A 26,181-nucleotide genomic window follows, 5' to 3' on the forward strand; every position below is an offset into this window, starting at 1 on the left:
TTACTTTATATCGTATGACGTCATGTAGTATTACGTTATAACGTATGGCGTTATGTAGTATTACGATATAACGTATGACGTCATGTGGTATTACGTTATTGCGAATAACGTTAAATTGTGCTACTTTATAACGTATGACGTTATGTAGTGTTACGTTCTAACGTATGACGTCATGTAGTATTACGATATAACGTATGACGCTATGTATTATAACGATATAAGGTACAACGTTATATAGAATTACGATATAACGCACAACGTTATGTCGTATTACGTTATAACGTATCATGTCATGTAGTATTACGTTATTACGAATAACGTTATATTGTGTTACTTTATATCGTATGACGTCATGTAGTATTACGTTATAACGTATGGCGTTATGTAGTATTACGATATAACGTATGACGTCATGTGGTATTACGTTATTACGAATAACGTTATATTGTGTTACTTTATATCGTATGACGTCATCTAGTATTACGTTATAACGTATGACGACGTGTAGTATTACGTTATAACGTATGACGTTATGTATTATTACGATATAACGTAATACGTTATGCAGTATTAGGTTATATCGTATGACGTTATGGAGTATTGCGTTATAACGTATGACGTCATGTGGTATTACGTTATTACGAATAACGTTATATTGTGTTACTTTATAACGTATGGCGTTATGTAGTGTTACGTTATAACGTATGACGTCGTGTAGTATTACGTTATAACGTATGACGTTATGTATTATTACGATATAACGTAATACGTTATATAGTGATACTTTATAACGTATGACCTTATGTTGTGTTACGTTATAACGTATGACGTCATGTAGTATTACGATATAACGTACAACGTTATATAGAATTACGATATAACGCACAACGTTATGTCGTATTACCTTATAACGTATCATGTCATGTAGTTTTTCGTTATAACGTATGACGTTACGCAGTATTACGATATAACGTATGATGTTATGGAGTATTACGTTATAACGTATGACGTTATGTATTATTACGATATAGCGTACTACGCTATATAGAATTACGATATAACGCACAACGTTATGTCGTATTACGTTATAACGTATGAGGTCATGTTGTATTACGTTATCACGAATATCGTAATATTGTGTTACTTTATGACGTATGACGTCATGTAGTATTACTTTATGACGTATGACGTCATGTAGTATTACGTTATTACGAATATCGTAATATTGTGTTACATTATAACGTATGACGTCGTGTAGTATTACGTTATAACGTATGACGTTACGCAGTATTACGTTATAACGTATGATGTTATGTAGTATTACGTTATAAAGTATGACGTTATGGAGTATTACGTTATAACGTATGAGGTCATGTGATATTACGTTATCACGAATATCGTAATATTGTGTTACTTTATGACGTATGACGTCATGTAGTATTACGTTATAAAATATAACGTCATGTAGTATTACGATATAACGTACAACGTTGCATGGAATTACGATATAACGCACAACGTTATGTCGTATTACGTTATAACGTATCATGTCATGTAGTATTACGTTATAACGTATGACGTCATGTGGTATTACGTTATTGCTAATAACGGTATATTGTGCTACTTTATGACGTATGCCGTCATGTAGTATTAGGATATATCTTATTACGTTATGTAGTATTACGTTATTACGAATAACATTATATAGTGATACTTTATTACGTATGACCTTATGTTGTGTTACGTTATAACATATGACGTCATGTAGTATTACGTTATTACGAATATCGTTACAATGTGTTACTTTATTACGTATGACGTCATGTAGTCTTACGTTATAACGTATGGCGATATGTAGTATTACGATATAACGTATCACGTCATGTGGTATTACGTTATTGCGAATAAAGTTTTATTGTGTTACTTTATGACGTATGACGTCATGTAGTATTACGTTATAACGTATGACGGTATGTAATATTACGTTATTCCGTATAACGTTATATAGTGTTACTTTATGAAGTATGACGTTATGTTGTATTACGTTATAACGTTTGACGTTATGGGGCATTTCGTTATAACGTATGACGTCATGTGGCATTACGTTATTACGAATAACGTTATATTGTGTTACTTTATGTAGTATGACTTATGTAGTATGACGTGATGTATTATTACTTTATAATGTATGACCTTATGTAGCATTACGGTATTACGAATGACGTTGTATTGTGTTACTTTATAACGTATGACGTTATTTAGTGTTACGTTATAATGTATGACGTCGTGTAGTATTACGTTATAACGTATGACGTTATGTATTATTACGATATAACGTAATACGTTATGCAGTATTGGGTTATAACGTATGACGTCATGTACTTTGCGTTATAACGTATGACGTTACGCAGTATTACGTTATAACGTATGATGTTATGGAGTATTACGTTATAACGTATGACGTTATGTATTATTAAGAAATAGCGTACAACGTTATATAGAATTACGATATAACGCACAACGTTATGTCGTATTACGTTATAACGTATGAGGTCATGTGGTATTACGTTATTACGAATATCGTAATATTGTGTTACTTCATGAGGTATGACTTCATGTAGTATTACTTTATGACGTATGACGTCATGTAGTATTACTTTATGACGTATGACGTTATGTATTATTACGATATAACGTATGACGTTATGCAGTATTAGGTTATAACGTATGACGTCATGCAGTTTTGCGTTATAACGTATGACGTTATGGAGTATTACGTTATAACGTATGGCGTTATGTAGTATTACGATATAACGTATGACGTCATGTGGTATTACGTTATAGCTAATAACGGTATATTGTGTTACTTTATGACGTATGACGTCATGTAGTATTACTTTATGACGTATGACGTCATGTAGCATTAGGATATAACTTATTACGTTATGTAGTATTACGTTATTACGAATAACGTTACATAGTGATACTTTATAACGTATGACCTTATGTTGTGTTATGTTATAACGTATGACGTCATGTGGTATTACGTTATTACGAATAACGTTATATTGTGTTACTTTATGTAGTATGACTTATGCAGTATGACGTGACGTAGTATTACTTTATAATGTATGACGTTATGTAGCATTACGGTATTACGAATAACATTGTATTGTGTTACTTTATAACGTATGGCGTTATTTAGTGTTACGTTATAACGTATGACGTCGTGTAGTATTACGTTATAACGTATGACGTTATGTATTATTACGATATAACGTAATACGTTATGCAGTATTGGGTTATAACGTATGACGTCATGTAGTTTTGCGTTATAACGTATGACGTTACGCAGTATTACGTTATAACGTATGATGTTATGAAGTATTACGTTATAACGTATGACGTTATGTATTATTACGATATAGCGTACAACGTTATATAGATTTACGATATAACGCATAACGTTATGTCGTATTACGTTATAAGGTATGAGGTCATGTGGTATTACGTTATTACGAATATCGTAATGTTGTGTTACTTTATGAGGTATGACGTCATGTAGTATTACTTTATGACGTATGACGTCATGTAGTATTACGTTATAACGTATGACGCCATGCAGTATTAGGTTATAACGTATGACGTCATGTAATAATACGTTATAACGTATGGCGTTATGTAGAATTACGATATAACGTATGACGTCATGTGGTATTACGTTATTGCTAATAACGGTATATTGTGTTACTTTATGACGTATGACGTCATGTAGTATTACGTTATAACATATGACGTCATGTAGTATTACGATATAACGTACAACGTTGCATAGAATTACGATATAACGCACAACGTTATGTCGTATTAGGTTATAACGTATCATGTCATGTAGTATTACGTTATAACGTATGACGTTATGGAGTATTACGATATAACGTAATACGTTATGCAGTATTGGGTTATAACGTATGACGTCATGTAGTATTTCTTTATGACGTATGACGTTATGTATTATTACGATATAACGTATGACGTTATGTATTATTACGATATAACGTATGACGTTATGCAGTATTAGGTTATAACGTATGACGTCATGCAGTTTTGCGTTATAACGTATGACGTCATGTAGTATTACTTTATGACGTATGACGTTATGTATTATTACGATATAACGTATGACGTTATGTATTATTACGATATAACGTATGACGCCATGCAGTATTAGGTTATAACGTATGACGTCATGTAGTATTACGTTATAATGTATGGCGATATGTAGTATTACGATATAACGTATGACGTCATGTGGTATTACGTTATTACGAATAACGTTATATTGTGTTACTTTATATCGTATGACGTCATGTAGTATTACGTTATAACGTATGGCGTTATGTAGTATTACGATATAACGTATGACGTCATGTGGTATTACGTTATTACGAATAACGTTATATTGTGTTACTTTATATCGTATGACGTCATGTAGTATTACGATATAACGTATGACGCTATGTATTATAACGATATAACGTACAACGTTATATAGAATTACGATATAACGCACAACGTTATGTCGTATTACGTTATAACGTATCATGTCATGTAGTATTACGTTATTACGAATAACGTTATATTGTGTTACTTTATATCGTATGACGTCATGTAGCATTACTTTATAACGTATGACGTCATGTAGCATTACGTTATAACGTATGGCGTTATGTAGTATTACTATATAACGTATGACGTCATGTGGTATTGCGTTATTGCTAATAACGGTATATTGTGCTACTTTATGACGTATGACGTCATGTAGTATTTCGTCATAACGTATGACGGTATGAAATATTACGTTATTCCGTATAACGTTATATAGTGTTACTTTATGAAGTATGACGTTATGTTGTATTACGTTATAACGTATGCCGTCATGTAGTATTAGGATATAACTTATTACGTTATGTAGTATTACGTTATTACGAATAACATTATATAGTGATACTTTATAACGTATGACCTTATGTTGTGTTACGTTATAACATATGACGTCATGTAGTATTACGTTATTACGAATATCGTTACATTGTGTTACTTTATAACGTATGACGTCATGTAGTAGTACGTAATAACGTATGGCGATATGTAGTATTACGATATAACGTATGACGTCATGTGGTATTACGTTATTGCGAATAACGTTTTATTGTGTTACTTTATAACGTATGACGTCATGTAGTATTACGTCATAACGTATGACGGTATGAAATATTACGTTATTCCGTATTACGTTATATAGTCTTACTTTATGAAGTATGACGTTATGTTGTATTACGTTATAACGTATGCCGTCATGTAGTATTAGGATATAACTTATTACGTTATGTAGTATTACGTTATTACGAATAACATTATATAGTGATACTTTATAACGTATGACCTTATGTTGTGTTACGTTATAACATATGACGTCATGTAGTATTACGTTATTACGAATATCGTTACATTGTGTTACTTTATGACGTATGACGTCATGTAGTATTACGTTACAACGTATGATGGTATGTAATATTACGTTATTCCGTACAACGTTATATAGTGTTACTTTATGAAGTATGACGTTATGTTGTATTACGTTATAACGTATGACGTCATGTAGCATTAGGATATAACTTATTACGTTATGTAGTATTAGGTTATTACGAATAACGTTATATAGTGATACTTTATAACGTATGACCTTATGTTGTGTTACGTTATAACGTATGAGGTCATGTTGTATTACGTTATCACGAATATCGTAATATTGTGTTACTTTATGACGTATGACGTCATGTAGTATTACTTTATGACGTATGACGTCATGTAGTATTACGTTATAACATATGACGTCATGTAGTATTACGATATAACGTACAACGTTGCATAGAATTACGATATAACGCACAACGTTATGTCGCATTACGTTATAACGTATCATGTCATGTAGTATTACGCTATAACGTATGACGTTATGGAGTATTACGTTATAACGTATGACGTCATGTGGTATTGCTTTATTACGAATAACATTATATTGTGTTACTTTATAACGTATGACGTCATGTAGTATTACGCTATAACGTATGCCGTCATTTAGTATTACGTTAGAACATATGACGTCATGTGCTATTACGATATAACGTACAACGTTATATAGAATAACGATATAACGCACAACGTTATGTCGTGTTACGTTATAACGTATGACGTTACGCAGTATTACGTTATAACGTATGATGTTATGTAGTATTACGTTATAACGTATGACGTCATGTGGTATTACTTTACTACGAATAACGTTATATTGTGTTACTTTATAACGTATGGCGTTATGTAGTGTTACGTTATAACGTATGACGTCGTGTAGTATTACGTTATAACGTATGACGTTATGTATTATTACGATATAACGTAATACGTTATGCAGTATTAGGTTATATCGTATGACGTTATGGAGTATTGCGTTATAACGTATGACGTCAGGTGGTATTACGTTATTACGAATAACGTTATATTGTGTTACTTTATAACGTATGGCGTTATGTAGTGTTACGTTATAACGTATGACGGTATGCAGTATTAGGCTATAACGTATGACGTTATGTAGTATTACTATATAACGTATGACGTCATGTGGTATTACGTTATTGCTAATAACGGTATATTGTGCTACTTTATGACGTATGACGTCATGTAGTACTACGTCATAACGTATGACGTTATGGGGCATTTCGTTATAACGTATGACGTCATGTGGTATTACGTTATTACGAATAACGTTATATAGTGTTACTTTATGAAGTATGACGTTATGTTGTATTACGTTATAACGTATGCCGTCATGTAGTATTAGGATATAACTTATTACGTTATGTAGTTTTACGTTATTACGAATAACATTATATAGTGATACTTTATAACGTATGACCTTATGTTGTGTTACGTTATAACATATGACGTCATGTAGTATTACGTTATTACGAATATCGTTACGTTGTGTTACTTTATAACGTACGACGTCATGTAGTATTACGTTATAACGTATGACGGTATGTAATATTACGTTATTCCGTATAACGTTATATAGTGTTACTTTATGAAGTATGACGTTATGTTGTATTACGTTATAACGTATGACGTTATGGGGCATTTCGTTATAACGTATGACGTCATGTGGTATTACGTTATTACGAATAACGTTATATTGTGTTACTTTATGTAGTATGACTTATGTAGTATGACGTGATGTAGTATTACTTTATAATGTATGACGTTATGTAGCATTACGGTATTACGAATGACGTTGTATTGTGTTACCTTATAACGTATTTAGTCGTGTAGTATTACGTTATAACGTATGACGTTATGTATTATTACGATATAACGTAATAAGTTATGCAGTATTGGGTTATAACGAAGGACGTCATGTTGTATTACGTTATAACGTATGCCGTCATGTAGTATTACGATATACCGCACAACGTTATATAGAATAACGATATAGCGCACAACGTTATGTCGTATTACGTTATAACGTATCATGTCATGTAGTATTACGTTATAACGTATGACGTTACGCAGTATTACGTTATAACGTATGATGTTATGGAGTATTACGTTATAACGTATGACGTCATGTGGTATTACTTTACTACGAATAACGTTATATTGTGTTACTTTATAACGTATTGCGTTATGTAGTGTTACGTTATAACGTATGACGTCGTGTAGTATTACGTTATAACGTATGACGTTATGTATTATTACGATATATCGTAATACGTTATGCAGTATTAGGTTATAACGTATGACGTTATGGAGTATTACGTTATAACGTATGACGTCATGTGGTATTACGTTATTACGAATAACGTTATATTGTGTTACTTTATAACGTATGGCGTTATGGAGTGTTACGTTATAACGTATGACGTCGTGTAGTATTACGTTATAACGTATGACGTTATGTATTATTACGATATAACGTAATACGTTATGCAGTATTAGGTTATAACGTATGACGTCATGTAGTTTTGCGTTTTAACGTATAACGTTACGCAGTATTACGTTATAACGTATGATGTTATGGAGTATTGCGTTATAACGTATGACGTCATGTGGTATTACTTTACTACGAATAACGTTATATTGTGTTACTTTATAACGTATGGCGTTATGTAGTGTTACGTTATAACGTATGACGTCGTGTAGTATTACGTTATAACGTATGACGTTATGTATTATTACGATATATCGTAATACGTTATGCAGTATTAGGTTATAACGTATGACGTTATGGAGTATTACGTTATAACGTATGACGTCATGTGGTATTACGTTATTACGAATAACGTTATATTGTGTTACTTTATAACGTATGGCGTTATGGAGTGTTACGTTATAACGTATGACGTCGTGTAGTATTACGTTATAACGTATGACGTTATGTATTATTACGATATAACGTAATACGTTATGCAGTATTAGGTTATAACGTATGACGTCATGTAGTTTTGCGTTTTAACGTATAACGTTACGCAGTATTACGTTATAACGTATGATGTTATGGAGTATTGCGTTATAACGTATGACGTCATGTGGTATTACTTTACTACGAATAACGTTATATTGTGTTACTTTATAACGTATGACGTTATGTAGTGTTACGTTATAACGTATGACGTCGTGTAGTATTACGTTATACCGTATGACGTTATGTATTATTACGATATAACGTAATACGTTATGCAGTATTAGGTTATAACGTATGACGTTATGGAGTATTACGTTATAACGTATGGCGTAATGTAGTATTACTATATAACGTATGACGTCATGTGGTATTACGTTATTGCTAATAACGGTATATTGTGCTACGTTATGACGTATGACGCCCTGTAGTATTACGTCATAACGTATGACGGTATGAAATATTACGTTATTCCGTATAACGTTATATAATCTTACTTTATGAAGTATGACGTTATGTTGTATTACGTTATAACGTATGCCGTCATGTAGTATTAGGATATAACTTATTACGTTATGTAGTATTACGTTATTACGAATAACATTATATAGTGATACTTTATAACGTATGACCTTATGTTGTGTTACGTTATAACATATGACGTCATGTAGTATTACGTTATTACGAATATCGTTACATTGTGTTACGTTATAACGTATGACGGTTTGTAATATTACGTTATTCCGTATAACGTTATATAGTGTTACTTTATGAAGTATGACGTTATGTTGTATTACGTTATAACGTATGACGTTATGGGGCATTTCGTTATAACGTATGACGTCATGTGGTATTACGCTATTACGAATAACGTTGTATTGTGTTACTTTATGTAGTATGACTTATGTAGTATGACGTGATGTAGTATTACTTTATAATGTATGACGTTATGTAGCATTACGGTATTACGAATGACGTTGTATTGTGTTACTTTATAACGTATTTAGTCGTGTAGTATTACGTTATAACGTATGACGTTATGTATTATTACGATATAGCGTACAACGTTATATAGAATTACGATATAACGCACAACGTTATGTCGTATTACGTTATAACGTATGAGGTCATGTGGTATTACGTTATTACGAATATCGTAATATTGTGTTACTGTATAACGTATGACGTCATGTAGTATTACGTTATTACGAATATCGTAGTATTGTGTTACTTTATGACGTATGACGTCATGTAGTATTACGTCATAACGTATGACGGTGTGAAATATTATGTTATTCCGTATAACGTTATATAGTGTTACCTTATGAAGTATGACGTTATGTTGTATTACGTTATAACGTATGATGTTATGGAGTATTACGTTATAACGTATGACGTCATGTGGTATTGCTTTATTACGAATAACGTTATATTCTGTTACTTCATGTAGTATGACTTATGTAGTATGACGTGATGTAGTATTACTTTATAATGTATGACGTTATGTAGCATTAGGTATTACGAGTAATGTTGTATTGTGTTACTTTATAACGTATGACGTTATGTAGTGTTACGTTATAACGTATGACGTCGTGTAGTATTACGTTATAACTTATGACGTTATGTATTATTACGATATAACGTATGACGTCATGTAGTATTACGCTATAACGTATGCCGTCATGTAGTATTACGTTATAACATATGACGTCATGTACTATAACGATATAACGCACAACGTTATATAGAATAACGATATAACGCACAACGTTATGTCGTATTACGTTATAACGTATCATGTCATGCAGTATTACGTTATAACGTATGACGTTACGCAGTATTACGTTATAACGTATGATGTTATGGAGTATTACGTTATAACGTATGACGTTATGTGGTATTACTTTACTACGAATAACGTTATATTGTGTTACTTTATAACGTATGGCGTTATGTAGTGTTACGTTATAACGTATGACGTCGTGTAGTATTACGTTATAACGTATGACGTTATGTATTATTACGATATAACGTATTACGTTATGCAGTATTAGGTTATAACGTATGACGTTATGGAGTATTACGTTATAACGTATGACGTCATGTGGTATTACGTTATTACGAATAACGTTATATTGTGTTACTTTATAACGTATGGCGTTATGGAGTGTTACGTTATAACGTATGACGTCGTGTAGTATTACGTTATAACGAATGGCGTTATGTAGTATTACTATATAACGTGTGACGTCATGTGGTATTACGTTATTGCTAATAACGGTATATTGTGCTACTTTATGACGTATGACGCCATGTAGTATTACGTCATAACGTATGACGGTATGAAATATTACGTTATTCCGTATAACGTTATATAATCTTACTTTATGATGTATGACCTTATGTTGTATTACGTTATAACGTATGCCGTCATGTAGTATTAGGATATAACTTATTACGTTATGTAGTATTACGTTATTACGAATAACATTATATAGTGATACTTTATAACGTATGACCTTATGTTGTGTTACGTTATAACATATGACGTCATGTAGTATTACGTTATTACGAATATCGTTACATTGTGTTACGTTATAACGTATGACGGTTTGTAATATTACGTTATTCCGTATAACGTTATATAGTGTTACTTTATCAAGTATGACGTTATGTTGTATTACGTTATAACGTATGACGTTATGGGGCATTTCGTTATAACGTATGACGTCATGTGGTATTACGCTATTACGAATAACGTTATATTGTGTTACTTTATGTAGTATGACTTATGTAGTATGACGTGATGTAGTATTACTTTATAATGTATGACGTTATGTAGCATTGCGGTATTACGAATGACGTTGTATTGTGTTACTTTATAACGTATTTAGTCGTGTAGTATTACGTTATAACGTATGACGTTATGTATTATTACGATATAACGTAATACGTTATGCAGTATTGGGTTATAACGAATGACGTCATGTTGTATTACGTTATAACGTGTGCCGTCAGGTAGTATTACGTTATAACGTATGACGTTACGCAGTATTACGTTATAACGTATGACGTTATGGGGCATTACGTTATAACGTATGACGTCATGTGGTATTGCGTTATTACGAATAACGTTATATTGTGTTACTTTATGTAGTATGACTTATGTAGTACGACGTGATGTAGTATTACTTTATAATGTATGACGTTATGTAGCATTACGGTATTACGAGTAACGTTGTATTGAGTTACTTTATAACGTATGACGTCATGTAGTATTACGATATAACGTATGACGTTATGTATTATTACGATATAGCGTACAACGTTATATAGAATTACGATATAACGCACTACGTTATGTCGTATTACGTTATAACGTATGAGGTCATGTGGTATTACGTTATTACGAATATCGTAATATTGTGTTACTGTATAACGTATGACGTCATGTAGTATTACGTTATTACGAATATCGTAATATTGTGTTACTTTATGACGTATGACGTCATGTAGTATTACGTCATAACGTATGACGGTGTGAAATATTATGTTATTCCGTATAACGTTATATAGTGTTACCTTATGAAGTATAACGTTATGTTGTATTACGTTATAACGTATGATGTTATGGAGTATTACGTTATAACGTATGACGTCATGTGGTATTGCTTTATTACGAATAACGTTATATTCTGTTACTTCATGTAGTATGACTTATGTAGTATGACGTGATGTTGTATTACTTTATAATGTATGACGTTATGTAGCATTAGGTATTACGAGTAATGTTGTATTGTGTTACTTTATAACGTATGACGTTATGTAGTGTTACGTTATAACGTATGACGTTATGTATTATTACGATATAACGTATGACGCCATGCAGTATTAGGTTATAACGTATGACGTCGTGTAGTATTACTTTATGACGTATGAGGGCATGTAGTATTACGTTATAACTTATGACGGTATGAAATATTACGCTATTCCGTATAACGTTATATTGTGTTACCTTATGAAGTGTGACCTTATGTTGTATTACGTTATAACGTATGCCGTCATGTAGTATTAGGATATAACTTATTACGTTATGTAGTATTACGTTATTACGAATAACGTTACATAGTGATACTTTATAACGTATGACCTTATCTTGTGTTACGTTATAACGTATGACGTCATGTGGTATTACGTTATTACGAATAACGTTATATTGTGTTACTTTATGTAGTATGACTTATGCAGTATGACGTGACGTAGTATTACTTTATAATGTATGACGTTATGTAGCATTACGGTATTACGAATAACGTTGTATTGTGTTACTTTATAACGTATGGCGTTATTTAGTGTTACGTTATAACGTATGACGTCGTGTAGTATTACGTTATAACGTATGACGTTATGTATTATTACGATATAACGTAATACGTTATGCAGTATTGGGTTATAACGTATGACGTCATGTAGTATTACTTTATGACGTAAGACGTTATGTCTTATTACGATATAACGTATGACGTTATGTATTATTACGATATAACGTATGACGCCATGCAGTATTAGGTTATAACGTATGACGTCATGTAGTATTACTTTATGACGTATGACGTCATGTAGTATTACGTTATAACGTATGCCGGTATGAAACATTACGTTATTCCGTATAACGTTATATTGTGTTACCTTATGAAGTGTGACCTTATGTTGTATTACGTTATAACGTATGCCGTCATGTAGTATTAGGATATAACTTATTACGTTATGTAGTATTACGTTATTACGAATAACGTTATATAGTGATACTTTATATCGTATGACCTTATCTTGTGTTACGTTATAACGTATGACGTCATGTAGTATTATTTTATGACGTATGACGTCATGTAGTATTACTTTATGACGTAAGACGTTATGTATTATTACGATATAACGTATGACGTTATGTATTATTACGATATAACGTATGACGCCATGCAGTATTAGGTTATAACGTATGACGTCATGTAATATTACGTTATAACGTATGGCGTTATGTAGAATTACGATATAACGTATGACGTCATGTGGTATTACGTTATTGCTAATAACGGTATATTGTGCTACTTTATGACGTATGACGTCATGTAGTATTACGTCATAACGTATGACGGTATGAAATATTACGTTATTCCGTATAACGTTATATAGTGTTACTTTATGAAGTATGACGTTATGTTGTATTACGTTATAACGTATGCCGTCATGTAGTATTAGGATATAACTTATTACGTTATGTAGTATTACGTTATTACGAATAACATTATATAGTGATACTTTATAACGTATGACCTTATGTTGTGTTACGTTATAACATATGACGTCATGTAGTATTACGTTATTACGAATATCGATACATTGTGTTACTTTATAACGTATGACGTCATGTGGTATTACTTTACTACGAATAACGTTATATTGTGTTACTTTATAACGTATGACGTTATGTAGTGTTACGTTATAACGTATGACGTCGTGTAGTATTACGTTATAACGTATTACGTTATGTATTATTACGATATAACGTAATACGATATATAGTGATACTTTGTAACGTATGACCTTATGTTGTGTTACGTTATAACGTATGACGTCATGTAGTATTACGATATAACGTACTACGTTATATAGAATTACGATATAACGCACAACGTTATGTCGTATTACGTTATAACGTATCATGTCATGTAGTTTTTCGTTATAACGTATGACGTTACGCAGTATTACGATATAACGTATGATGTTATGGAGTATTACGTTATAACGTATGACGTTATGTATTATTACGATATAGCGTACTACGCTATATAGAATTACGATATAACGCACAATGTTATGTCGTATTACGTTATAACGTATGAGGTCATGTTGTATTACGTTATCACGAATATCGTAATATTGTGTTACTTTATGACGTATGACGTCATGTAGTATTACTTTATGACGTATGACGTCATGTAGTATTACGTTATAACATATGACGTCATGTAGTATTACGATATAACGTACAACGTTGCATAGAATTACGATATAACGCACAACGTTATGTCGTATTACGTTATAACGTATCATGTCATGTAGTATTACGTTATAACGTATGACGTCATGGAGTATTACGTTATAACGTATGAGGTCATGTGGTATTACGTTATTACGAATATCGTAATGTTGTGTTACTTTATGAGGTATGACGTCATGTAGTATTACGTTATTACGAATATCGTAATATTGTGTTACGTTATAACGTATGACGTCGTGTAGTATTACGTTATAACGTATGACGTTACGCAGTATTACGTTATAACGTATGATGTTATGTAGTATTACGTTATAAAGTATGACGTTATGGAGTATTACGTTATAACGTATGAGGTCATGTGATATTACGTTATCACGAATATCGTAATATTGTGTTACTTTATGACGTATGACGTCATGTAGTATTACGTTATAACATATAACGTCATGTAGTATTACGATATAACGCACAACGTTGCATAGAATTACGATATAACGCACAACGTTATGTCGTATTACGTTATAACGTATCATGTCATGTAGTATTACGTTATAACGTATGACGTCATGTGGTATTACGTTATTGCGAATAACGTTTTATTGTGTTACTTTATGACGAATGACGTCATGTAGTATTACGTTATAACGTATGACGGTATGTAATATTACGTTATTCCGTATAACGTTATATAGTGTTACTTTATGAAGTATGACGTTATGTTGTATTACGTTATAACGTTTGACGTTATGGGGCATTTCGTTATAACGTATGACGTCATGTGGTATTACGTTATTACGAATAACGTTATATTGTGTTACTTTATGTAGTATGACTTATGTAGTATGACGTGATGTATTATTACTTTATAATGTATGACCTTATGTAGCATTACGGTATTACGAATGACGTTGTATTGTGTTACTTTATAACGTATGACGTTATTTAGTGTTACGTTATAATGTATGACGTCGTGTAGTATTACGTTATAACGTATGACGTTATGTATTATTACGATATAACGTAATACGTTATGCAGTATTGGGTTATAACGTATGACGTCATGTAGTTTTGCGTTATAACGTATGACGTTACGCAGTATTACGTTATAACGTATGATGTTATGGAGTATTACAATATAACGTATGACGTTATGTATTATTAAGAAATAGCGTACAACGTTATATAGAATTACGATATAACGCACAACGTTATGTCGTATTACGTTATAACGTATGAGGTCATGTGGTATTACGTTATTACGAATATCGTAATATTGTGTTACTTCATGAGGTATGACGTCATGTAGTATTACTTTATGACATATGACGTCATGTAGTATTACTTTATGACGTATGACGTCATGTAGCATTAGGATATAACTTATTACGTTATGTAGTATTACGTTATTACGAATAACGTTACATAGTGATACTTTATAACGTATGACCTTATGTTGTGTTATGTTATAACGTATGACGTCATGTGGTATTACGTTATTACGAATAACGTTATATTGTGTTACTTTATGTAGTATGACTTATGCAGTATGACGTGACGTAGTATTACTTTATAATGTATGACGTTATGTAGCATTACGGTATTACGAATAACGTTGTATTTTGTTACTTTATAACGTATGGCGTTATTTAGTGTTACGTTATAACGTATGACGTCGTGTAGTATTACGTTATAACGTATGACGTTATGTATTAATACGATATAACGTAATACGTTATGCAGTATTGGGTTATAACGTATGACGTTATGTATTATTACGATATAACGTAATACGTTATGCAGTATTAGGTTATATCGTATGACGTTATGGAGTATTGCGTTATAACGTATGACGTCATGTGGTATTACGTTATTACGAATAACGTTATATTGTGTTACTTTATAACGTATGGCGTTATGTAGTGTTACGTTATAACGTATGACGTCGTGTAGTATTACGTTATAACGTATGACGTTATGTATTATTACGATATAACGTAATACGTTATATAGTGATACTTTATAACGTATGACCTTATGTTGTGTTACGTTATAACGTATGACGTCATGTAGTATTACGATATAACGTACTACGTTATATAGAATTACGATATAACGCACAACGTTATGTCGTATTACCTTATAACGTATCATGTCATGTAGTTTTTCGTTATAACGTATGACGTTACGCAGTATTACGATATAACGTATGATGTTATGGAGTATTACGTTATAACGTATGACGTTATGTATTATTACGATATAGCGTACTACGCTATATAGAATTACGATATAACGCACAACGTTATGTCGTATTACGTTATAACGTATGAGGTCATGTTGTATTACGTTATCACGAATATCGTAATATTGTGTTACTTTATGACGTATGACGTCATGTAGTATTACTTTATGACGTATGACGTCATGTAGTATTACGTTATTACGAATATCGTAATATTGTGTTACATTATAACGTATGACGTCGTGTAGTATTACGTTATAACGTATGACGTTACGCAGTATTACGTTATAACGTATGATGTTATGTAGTATTACGTTATAAAGTATGACGTTATGGAGTATTACGTTATAACGTATGAGGTCATGTGATATTACGTTATCACGAATATCGTAATATTGTGTTACTTTATGACGTATGACGTCATGTAGTATTACGTTATAAAATATAACGTCATGTAGTATTACGATATAACGTACAACGTTGCATGGAATTACGATATAACGCACAACGTTATGTCGTATTACGTTATAACGTATCATGTCATGTAGTATTACGTTATAACGTATGACGTCATGTGGTATTACGTTATTGCTAATAACGGTATATTGTGCTACTTTATGACGTATGCCGTCATGTAGTATTAGGATATACCTTATTACGTTATGTAGTATTACGTTATTACGAATAACATTATATAGTGATACTTTATAACGTATGACCTTATGTTGTGTTACGTTATAACATATGACGTCATGTAGTATTACGTTATTACGAATATCGTTACAATGTGTTACTTTATTACGTATGACGTCATGTAGTCTTACGTTATAACGTATGGCGATATGTAGTATTACGATATAACGTATCACGTCATGTGGTATTACGTTATTGCGAATAAAGTTTTATTGTGTTACTTTATGACGTATGACGTCATGTAGTATTACGTTATAACGTATGACGGTATGTAATATTACGTTATCCCGTATAACGTTATATAGTGTTACTTTATGAAGTATGACGTTATGTTGTATTACGTTATAACGTTTGACGTTATGGGGCATTTCGTTATAACGTATGACGTCATGTGGCATTACGTTATTACGAATAACGTTATATTGTGTTACTTTATGTAGTATGACTTATGTAGTATGACGTGATGTATTATTACTTTATAATGTATGACCTTATGTAGCATTACGGTATTACGAATGACGTTGTATTGTGTTACTTTATAACGTATGACGTTATTTAGTGTTACGTTATAATGTATGACGTCGTGTAGTATTACGTTATAACGTATGACGTTATGTATTATTACGATATAACGTAATACGTTATGCAGTATTGGGTTATAACGTATGACGTCATGTACTTTGCGTTATAACGTATGACGTTACGCAGTATTACGTTATAACGTATGATGTTATGGAGTATTACGTTATAACGTATGACGTTATGTATTATTAAGAAATAGCGTACAACGTTATATAGAATTACGATATAACGCACAACGTTATGTCGTATTACGTTATAACGTATGAGGTCATGTGGTATTACGTTATTACGAATATCGTAATATTGTGTTACTTCATGAGGTATGACTTCATGTAGTATTACTTTATGACGTATGACATCATGTAGTATTACTTTATGACGTATGACGTTATGTATTATTACGATATAACGTATGACGTTATGCAGTATTAGGTTATAACGTATGACGTCATGCAGTTTTGCGTTATAACGTATGACGTTATGGAGTATTACGTTATAACGTATGGCGTTATGTAGTATTACGATATAACGTATGACGTCATGTGGTATTACGTTATAGCTAATAACGTTATATTGTGTTACTTTATGACGTATGACGTCATGTAGTATTACTTTATGACGTATGACGTCATGTAGCATTAGGATATAACTTATTACGTTATGTAGTATTACGTTATTACGAATAACGTTACATAGTGATACTTTATAACGTATGACCTTATGTTGTGTTATGTTATAACGTATGACGTCATGTGGTATTACGTTATTACGAATAACGTTATATTGTGTTACTTTATGTAGTATGACTTATGCAGTATGACGTGACGTAGTATTACTTTATAATGTATGACGTTATGTAGCATTACGGTATTACGAATAACATTGTATTGTGTTACTTTATAACGTATGGCGTTATTTAGTGTTACGTTATAACGTATGACGTCGTGTAGTATTACGTTATAACGTATGACGTTATGTATTATTACGATATAACGTAATACGTTATGCAGTATTGGGTTATAACGTATGACGTCATGTAGTTTTGCGTTATAACGTATGACGTTACGCAGTATTACGTTATAACGTATGATGTTATGAAGTATTACGTTATAACGTATGACGTTATGTATTATTACGATATAGCGTACAACGTTATATAGATTTACGATATAACGCATAACGTTATGTCGTATTACGTTATAATGTATGAGGTCATGTGGTATTACGTTATTACGAATATCGTAATGTTGTGTTACTTTATGAGGTATGACGTCATGTAGTATTACTTTATGACGTATGACGTCATGTAGTATTACGTTATAACGTATGACGCCATGCAGTATTAGGTTATAACGTATGACGTCATGTAATATTACGTTATAACGTATGGCGTTATGTAGAATTACGATATAACGTATGACGTCATGTGGTATTACGTTATTGCTAATAACGGTATATTGTGTTACTTTATGACGTATGACGTCATGTAGTATTACGTTATAACATATGACGTCATGTAGTATTACGATATAACGTACAACGTTGCATAGAATTACGATATAACGCACAACGTTATGTCGTATTAGGTTATAACGTATCATGTCATGTAGTATTACGTTATAACGTATGACGTTATGGAGTATTACGATATAACGTAATACGTTATGCAGTATTGGGTTATAACGTATGACGTCATGTAGTATTTCTTTATGACGTATGACGTTATGTATTATTACGATATAACGTATGACGTTATGTATTATTACGATATAACGTATGACGTTATGCAGTATTAGGTTATAACGTATGACGTCATGCAGTTTTGCGTTATAACGTATGACGTCATGTAGTATTACTTTATGACGTATGACGTTATGTATTATTACGATATAACGTATGACGTTATGTATTATTACGATATAACGTATGACGCCATGCAGTATTAGGTTATAACGTATGACGTCATGTAGTATTACGTTATAATGTATGGCGATATGTAGTATTACGATATAACGTATGACGTCATGTGGTATTACGTTATTACGAATAACGTTATATTGTGTTACTTTATATCGTATGACGTCATGTAGTATTACGTTATAACGTATGGCGCTATGTAGTATTACGATATAACGTATGACGTCATGTGGTATTACGTTATTACGAATAACGTTATATTGTGTTACTTTATATCGTATGACGTCATGTAGTATTACGATATAACTTATGACGCTAAATTATTATAACGATATAACGTACAACGTTATATAGAATTACGATATAACGCACAACGTTATGTCGTATTACGTTATAACGTATCATGTCATGTAGTATTACGTTATTACGAATAACGTTATATTGTGTTACTTTATATCGTATGACGTCATGTAGCATTACTTTATAACGTATGACGTCATGTAGCATTACGTTATAACGTATGGCGTTATGTAGTATTACTATATAACGTATGACGTCATGTGGTATTGCGTTATTGCTAATAACGGTATATTGTGCTACTTTATGACGTATGACGTCATGTAGTATTTCGTCATAACGTATGACGGTATGAAATATTACGTTATTCCGTATAACGTTATATAGTGTTACTTTATGAAGTATGACGTTATGTTGTATTACGTTATAACGTATGCCGTCATGTAGTATTAGGATATAACTTATTACGTTATGTAGTATTACGTTATTACGAATAACATTATATAGTGATACTTTATAACGTATGACCTTATGTTGTGTTACGTTATAACATATGACGTCATGTAGTATTACGATATAACGTACAACGTTGCATAGAATTACGATATAACGCACAACGTTATGTCGTATTAGGTTATAACGTATCATGTCATGTAGTATTACGTTATAACGTATGACGTTATGGAGTATTACGATATAACGTAATACGTTATGCAGTATTGGGTTATAACGTATGACGTCATGTAGTATTACTTTATGACGTATGACGTTATGTATTATTACGATATAACGTATGACGTTATGTATTATTACGATATAACGTATGACGTTATGCAGTATTAGGTTATAACGTATGACGTCATGCAGTTTTGCGTTATAACGTATGACGTCATGTAGTATTACTTTATGACGTATGACGTCATGTAGTATTACTTTATGACGTATGACGTTATGTATTATTACGATATAACGTATGACGTTATGTATTATTACGATATAACGTATGACGCCATGCAGTATTAGGTTATAACGTATGACGTCATGTGGTATTACGTTATTACGAATAACGTTATATTGTGTTACTTTATATCGTATGACGTCATGTAGTATTACGTTATAACGTATGGCGTTATGTAGTATTACGATATAACGTATGACGTCATGTGGTATTACGTTATTGCGAATAACGTTAAATTGTGCTACTTTATAACGTATGACGTTATGTAGTGTTACGTTCTAACGTATGACGTCATGTAGTATTACGATATAACGTATGACGCTATGTATTATAACGATATAACGTACAACGTTATATAGAATTACGATATAACGCACAACGTTATGTCGTATTACGTTATAACGTATCATGTCATGTGGTATTACGTTATTACGAATAACGTTATATTGTGTTACTTTATATCGTATGACGTCATGTAGTATTACGTTATAACGTATGGCGTTATGTAGTATTACGATATAACGTATGACGTCATGTGGTATTACGTTATTACGAATAACGTTATATTGTGTTACTTTATATCGTATGACGTCATCTAGTATTACGTTATAACGTATGACGACGTGTAGTATTACGTTATAACGTATGACGTTATGTATTATTACGATATAACGTAATACGTTATGCAGTATTAGGTTATATCGTATGACGTTATGGAGTATTGCGTTATAACGTATGACGTCATGTGGTATTACGTTATTACGAATAACGTTATATTGTGTTACTTTATAACGTATGGCGTTATGTAGTGTTACGTTATAACGTATGACGTCGTGTAGTATTACGTTATAACGTATGACGTTATGTATTATTACGATATAACGTAATACGTTATATAGTGATACTTTATAACGTATGACCTTATGTTGTGTTACGTTATAACGTATGACGTCATGTAGTATTACGATATAACGTACTACGTTATATAGAATTACGATATAACGCACAACGTTATGTCGTATTACCTTATAACGTATCATGTCATGTAGTATTTCGTTATAACGTATGACGTTACGCAGTATTACGATATAACGTATGATGTTATGGTGTATTACGTTATAACGTATGACGTTATGTATTATTACGATATAGCGTACTACGCTATATAGAATTACGATATAACGCACAACGTTATGTCGTATTACGTTATAACGTATGAGGTCATGTTGTATTACGTTATCACGAATATCGTAATATTGTGTTACTTTATGACGTATGACGTCATGTAGTATTACTTTATGACGTATGACGTCATGTAGTATTACGTTATTACGAATATCGTAATATTGTGTTACATTATAACGTATGACGTCGTGTAGTATTACGTTATAACGTATGACGTTACGCAGTATTACGTTATAACGTATGATGTTATGTAGTATTACGTTATAAAGTATGACGTTATGGAGTATTACGTTATAACGTATGAGGTCATGTGATATTACGTTATCACGAATATCGTAATATTGTGTTACTTTATGACGTATGACGTCATGTAGTATTACGTTATAAAATATAACGTCATGTAGTATTACGATATAACGTACAACGTTGCATGGAATTACGATATAACGCACAACGTTATGTCGTATTACGTTATAACGTATCATGTCATGTAGTATTACGTTATAACGTATGACGTCATGTGGTATTACGTTATTGCTAATAACGGTATATTGTGCTACTTTATGACGTATGCCGTCATGTAGTATTAGGATATATCTTATTACGTTATGTAGTATTACGTTATTACGAATAACATTATATAGTGATACTTTATAACGTATGACCTTATGTTGTGTTACGTTATAACATATGACGTCATGTAGTATTACGTTATTACGAATATCGTTACAATGTGTTACTTTATTACGTATGACGTCATGTAGTCTTACGTTATAACGTATGGCGATATGTAGTATTACGATATAACGTATCACGTCATGTGGTATTACGTTATTGCGAATAAAGTTTTATTGTGTTACTTTATGACGTATGACGTCATGTAGTATTACGTTATAACGTATGACGGTATGTAATATTACGTTATTCCGTATAACGTTATATAGTGTTACTTTATGAAGTATGACGTTATGTTGTATTACGTTATAACGTTTGACGTTATGGGGCATTTCGTTATAACGTATGACGTCATGTGGCATTACGTTATTACGAATAACGTTATATTGTGTTACTTTATGTAGTATGACTTATGTAGTATGACGTGATGTATTATTACTTTATAATGTATGACCTTATGTAGCATTACGGTATTACGAATGACGTTGTATTGTGTTACTTTATAACGTATGACGTTATTTAGTGTTACGTTATAATGTATGACGTCGTGTAGTATTACGTTATAACGTATGACGTTATGTATTATTACGATATAACGTAATACGTTATGCAGTATTGGGTTATAACGTATGACGTCATGTACTTTGCGTTATAACGTATGACGTTACGCAGTATTACGTTATAACGTATGATGTTATGGAGTATTACGTTATAACGTATGACGTTATGTATTATTAAGAAATAGCGTACAACGTTATATAGAATTACGATATAACGCACAACGTTATGTCGTATTACGTTATAACGTATGAGGTCATGTGGTATTACGTTATTACGAATATCGTAATATTGTGTTACTTCATGAGGTATGACTTCATGTAGTATTACTTTATGACGTATGACGTCATGTAGTATTACTTTATGACGTATGACGTTATGTATTATTACGATATAACGTATGACGTTATGCAGTATTAGGTTATAACGTATGACGTCATGCAGTTTTGCGTTATAACGTATGACGTTATGGAGTATTACGTTATAACGTATGACGTCATGTGGTATTACGTTATTGCGAATAACGTTTTATTGTGTTACTTTATGACGTATGACGTCATGTAGTATTACGTTATAACGTATGACGGTATGTAATATTACGTTATTCCGTATAACGTTATATAGTGTTACTTTATGAAGTATGACGTTATGTTGTATTACGTTATAACGTTTGACGTTATGGGGCATTTCGTTATAACGTATGACGTCATGTGGTATTACGTTATTACGAATAACGTTATATTGTGTTACTTTATGTAGTATGACTTATGTAGTATGACGTGATGTATTATTACTTTATAATGTATGACCTTATGTAGCATTACGGTATTACGAATGACGTTGTATTGTGTTACTTTATAACGTATGACGTTATTTAGTGTTACGTTATAATGTATGACGTCGTGTAGTATTACGTTATAACGTATGACGTTATGTATTATTACGATATATCGTAATACGTTATGCAGTATTGGGTTATAACGTATGACGTCATGTAGTTTTGCGTTATAACGTATGACGTTACGCAGTATTACGTTATAACGTATGATGTTATGGAGTATTACAATATAACGTATGACGTTATGTATTATTAAGAAATAGCGTACAACGTTATATAGAATTACGATATAACGCACAACGTTATGTCGTATTACGTTATAACGTATGAGGTCATGTGGTATTACGTTATTACGAATATCGTAATATTGTGTTACTTCATGAGGTATGACGTCATGTAGTATTACTTTATGACATATGACGTCATGTAGTATTACTTTATGACGTATGACGTCATGTAGCATTAGGATATAACTTATTACGTTATGTAGTATTACGTTATTACCAATAACGTTACATAGTGATACTTTATAACGTATCACCTTATGTTGTGTTATGTTATAACGTATGACGTCATGTGGTATTACGTTATTACGAATAACGTTATATTGTGTTACTTTATGTAGTATGACTTATGCAGTATGACGTGACGTAGTATTACTTTATAATGTATGACGTTATGTAGCATTACGGTATTACGAATAACGTTGTATTTTGTTACTTTATAACGTATGGCGTTATTTAGTGTTACGTTATAACATATGACGTCGTGTAGTATTACGTTATAACGTATGACGTTATGTATTATTACGATATAACGTAATACGTTATGCAGTATTGGGTTATAACGTATGACGTCATGTAGTTTTGCGTTATAACGTATGACGTTACGCAGTATTACGTTATAACGTATGATGTTATGGAGTATTACGTTATAACGTATGACGTTATGTATTATTACGATATAGCGTACAACGTTATATAGAGTTACGATATAACGCATAACGTTATGTCGTATTACGTTATAAGGTATGAGGTCATGTGGTATTACGTTATTACGAATATCGTAATGTTGTGTTACTTTATGATGTATGACGTCATGTAGTATTACTTTATGACGTATGACGTCATGTAGTATTACATTATAACGTATGACGGTATGAAATATTACGTTATTCCGTATAACGTTATATTGTGTTACCTTATGAAGTGTGACCTTATGTTGTATTACGTTATAACGTATGCCGTCATGTAGTATTAGGATATAACTTATTACGTTATGTAGTATTACGTTATTACGAATAACGTTATATAGTGATACTTTATATCGTATGACCTTATCTTGTGTTACGCTATAACGTATGACGTCATGTAGTATTACTTTATGACGTATGACGTCATGTAGTATTACTTTATGACGTATGACGTTATGTATTATTACGATATAACGTATGACGTTATGTATTATTACGATATAACGTATGACGCCATGCAGTATTAGGTTATAACGTATGACGTCATGTAATATTACGTTATAACGTATGGCGTTATGTAGAATTACGATATAACGTATGACGTCATGTGGTATTACGTTATTGCTAATAACGGTATATTGTGTTACTTTATGACGTATGACGTCATGTAGTATTACGTTATAA

Source organism: Bombus terrestris, unplaced genomic scaffold, assembly GCF_910591885.1.
Source record: "Bombus terrestris unplaced genomic scaffold, iyBomTerr1.2, whole genome shotgun sequence".
Taxonomy (NCBI): Eukaryota; Metazoa; Arthropoda; class Insecta; order Hymenoptera; family Apidae; genus Bombus; species Bombus terrestris.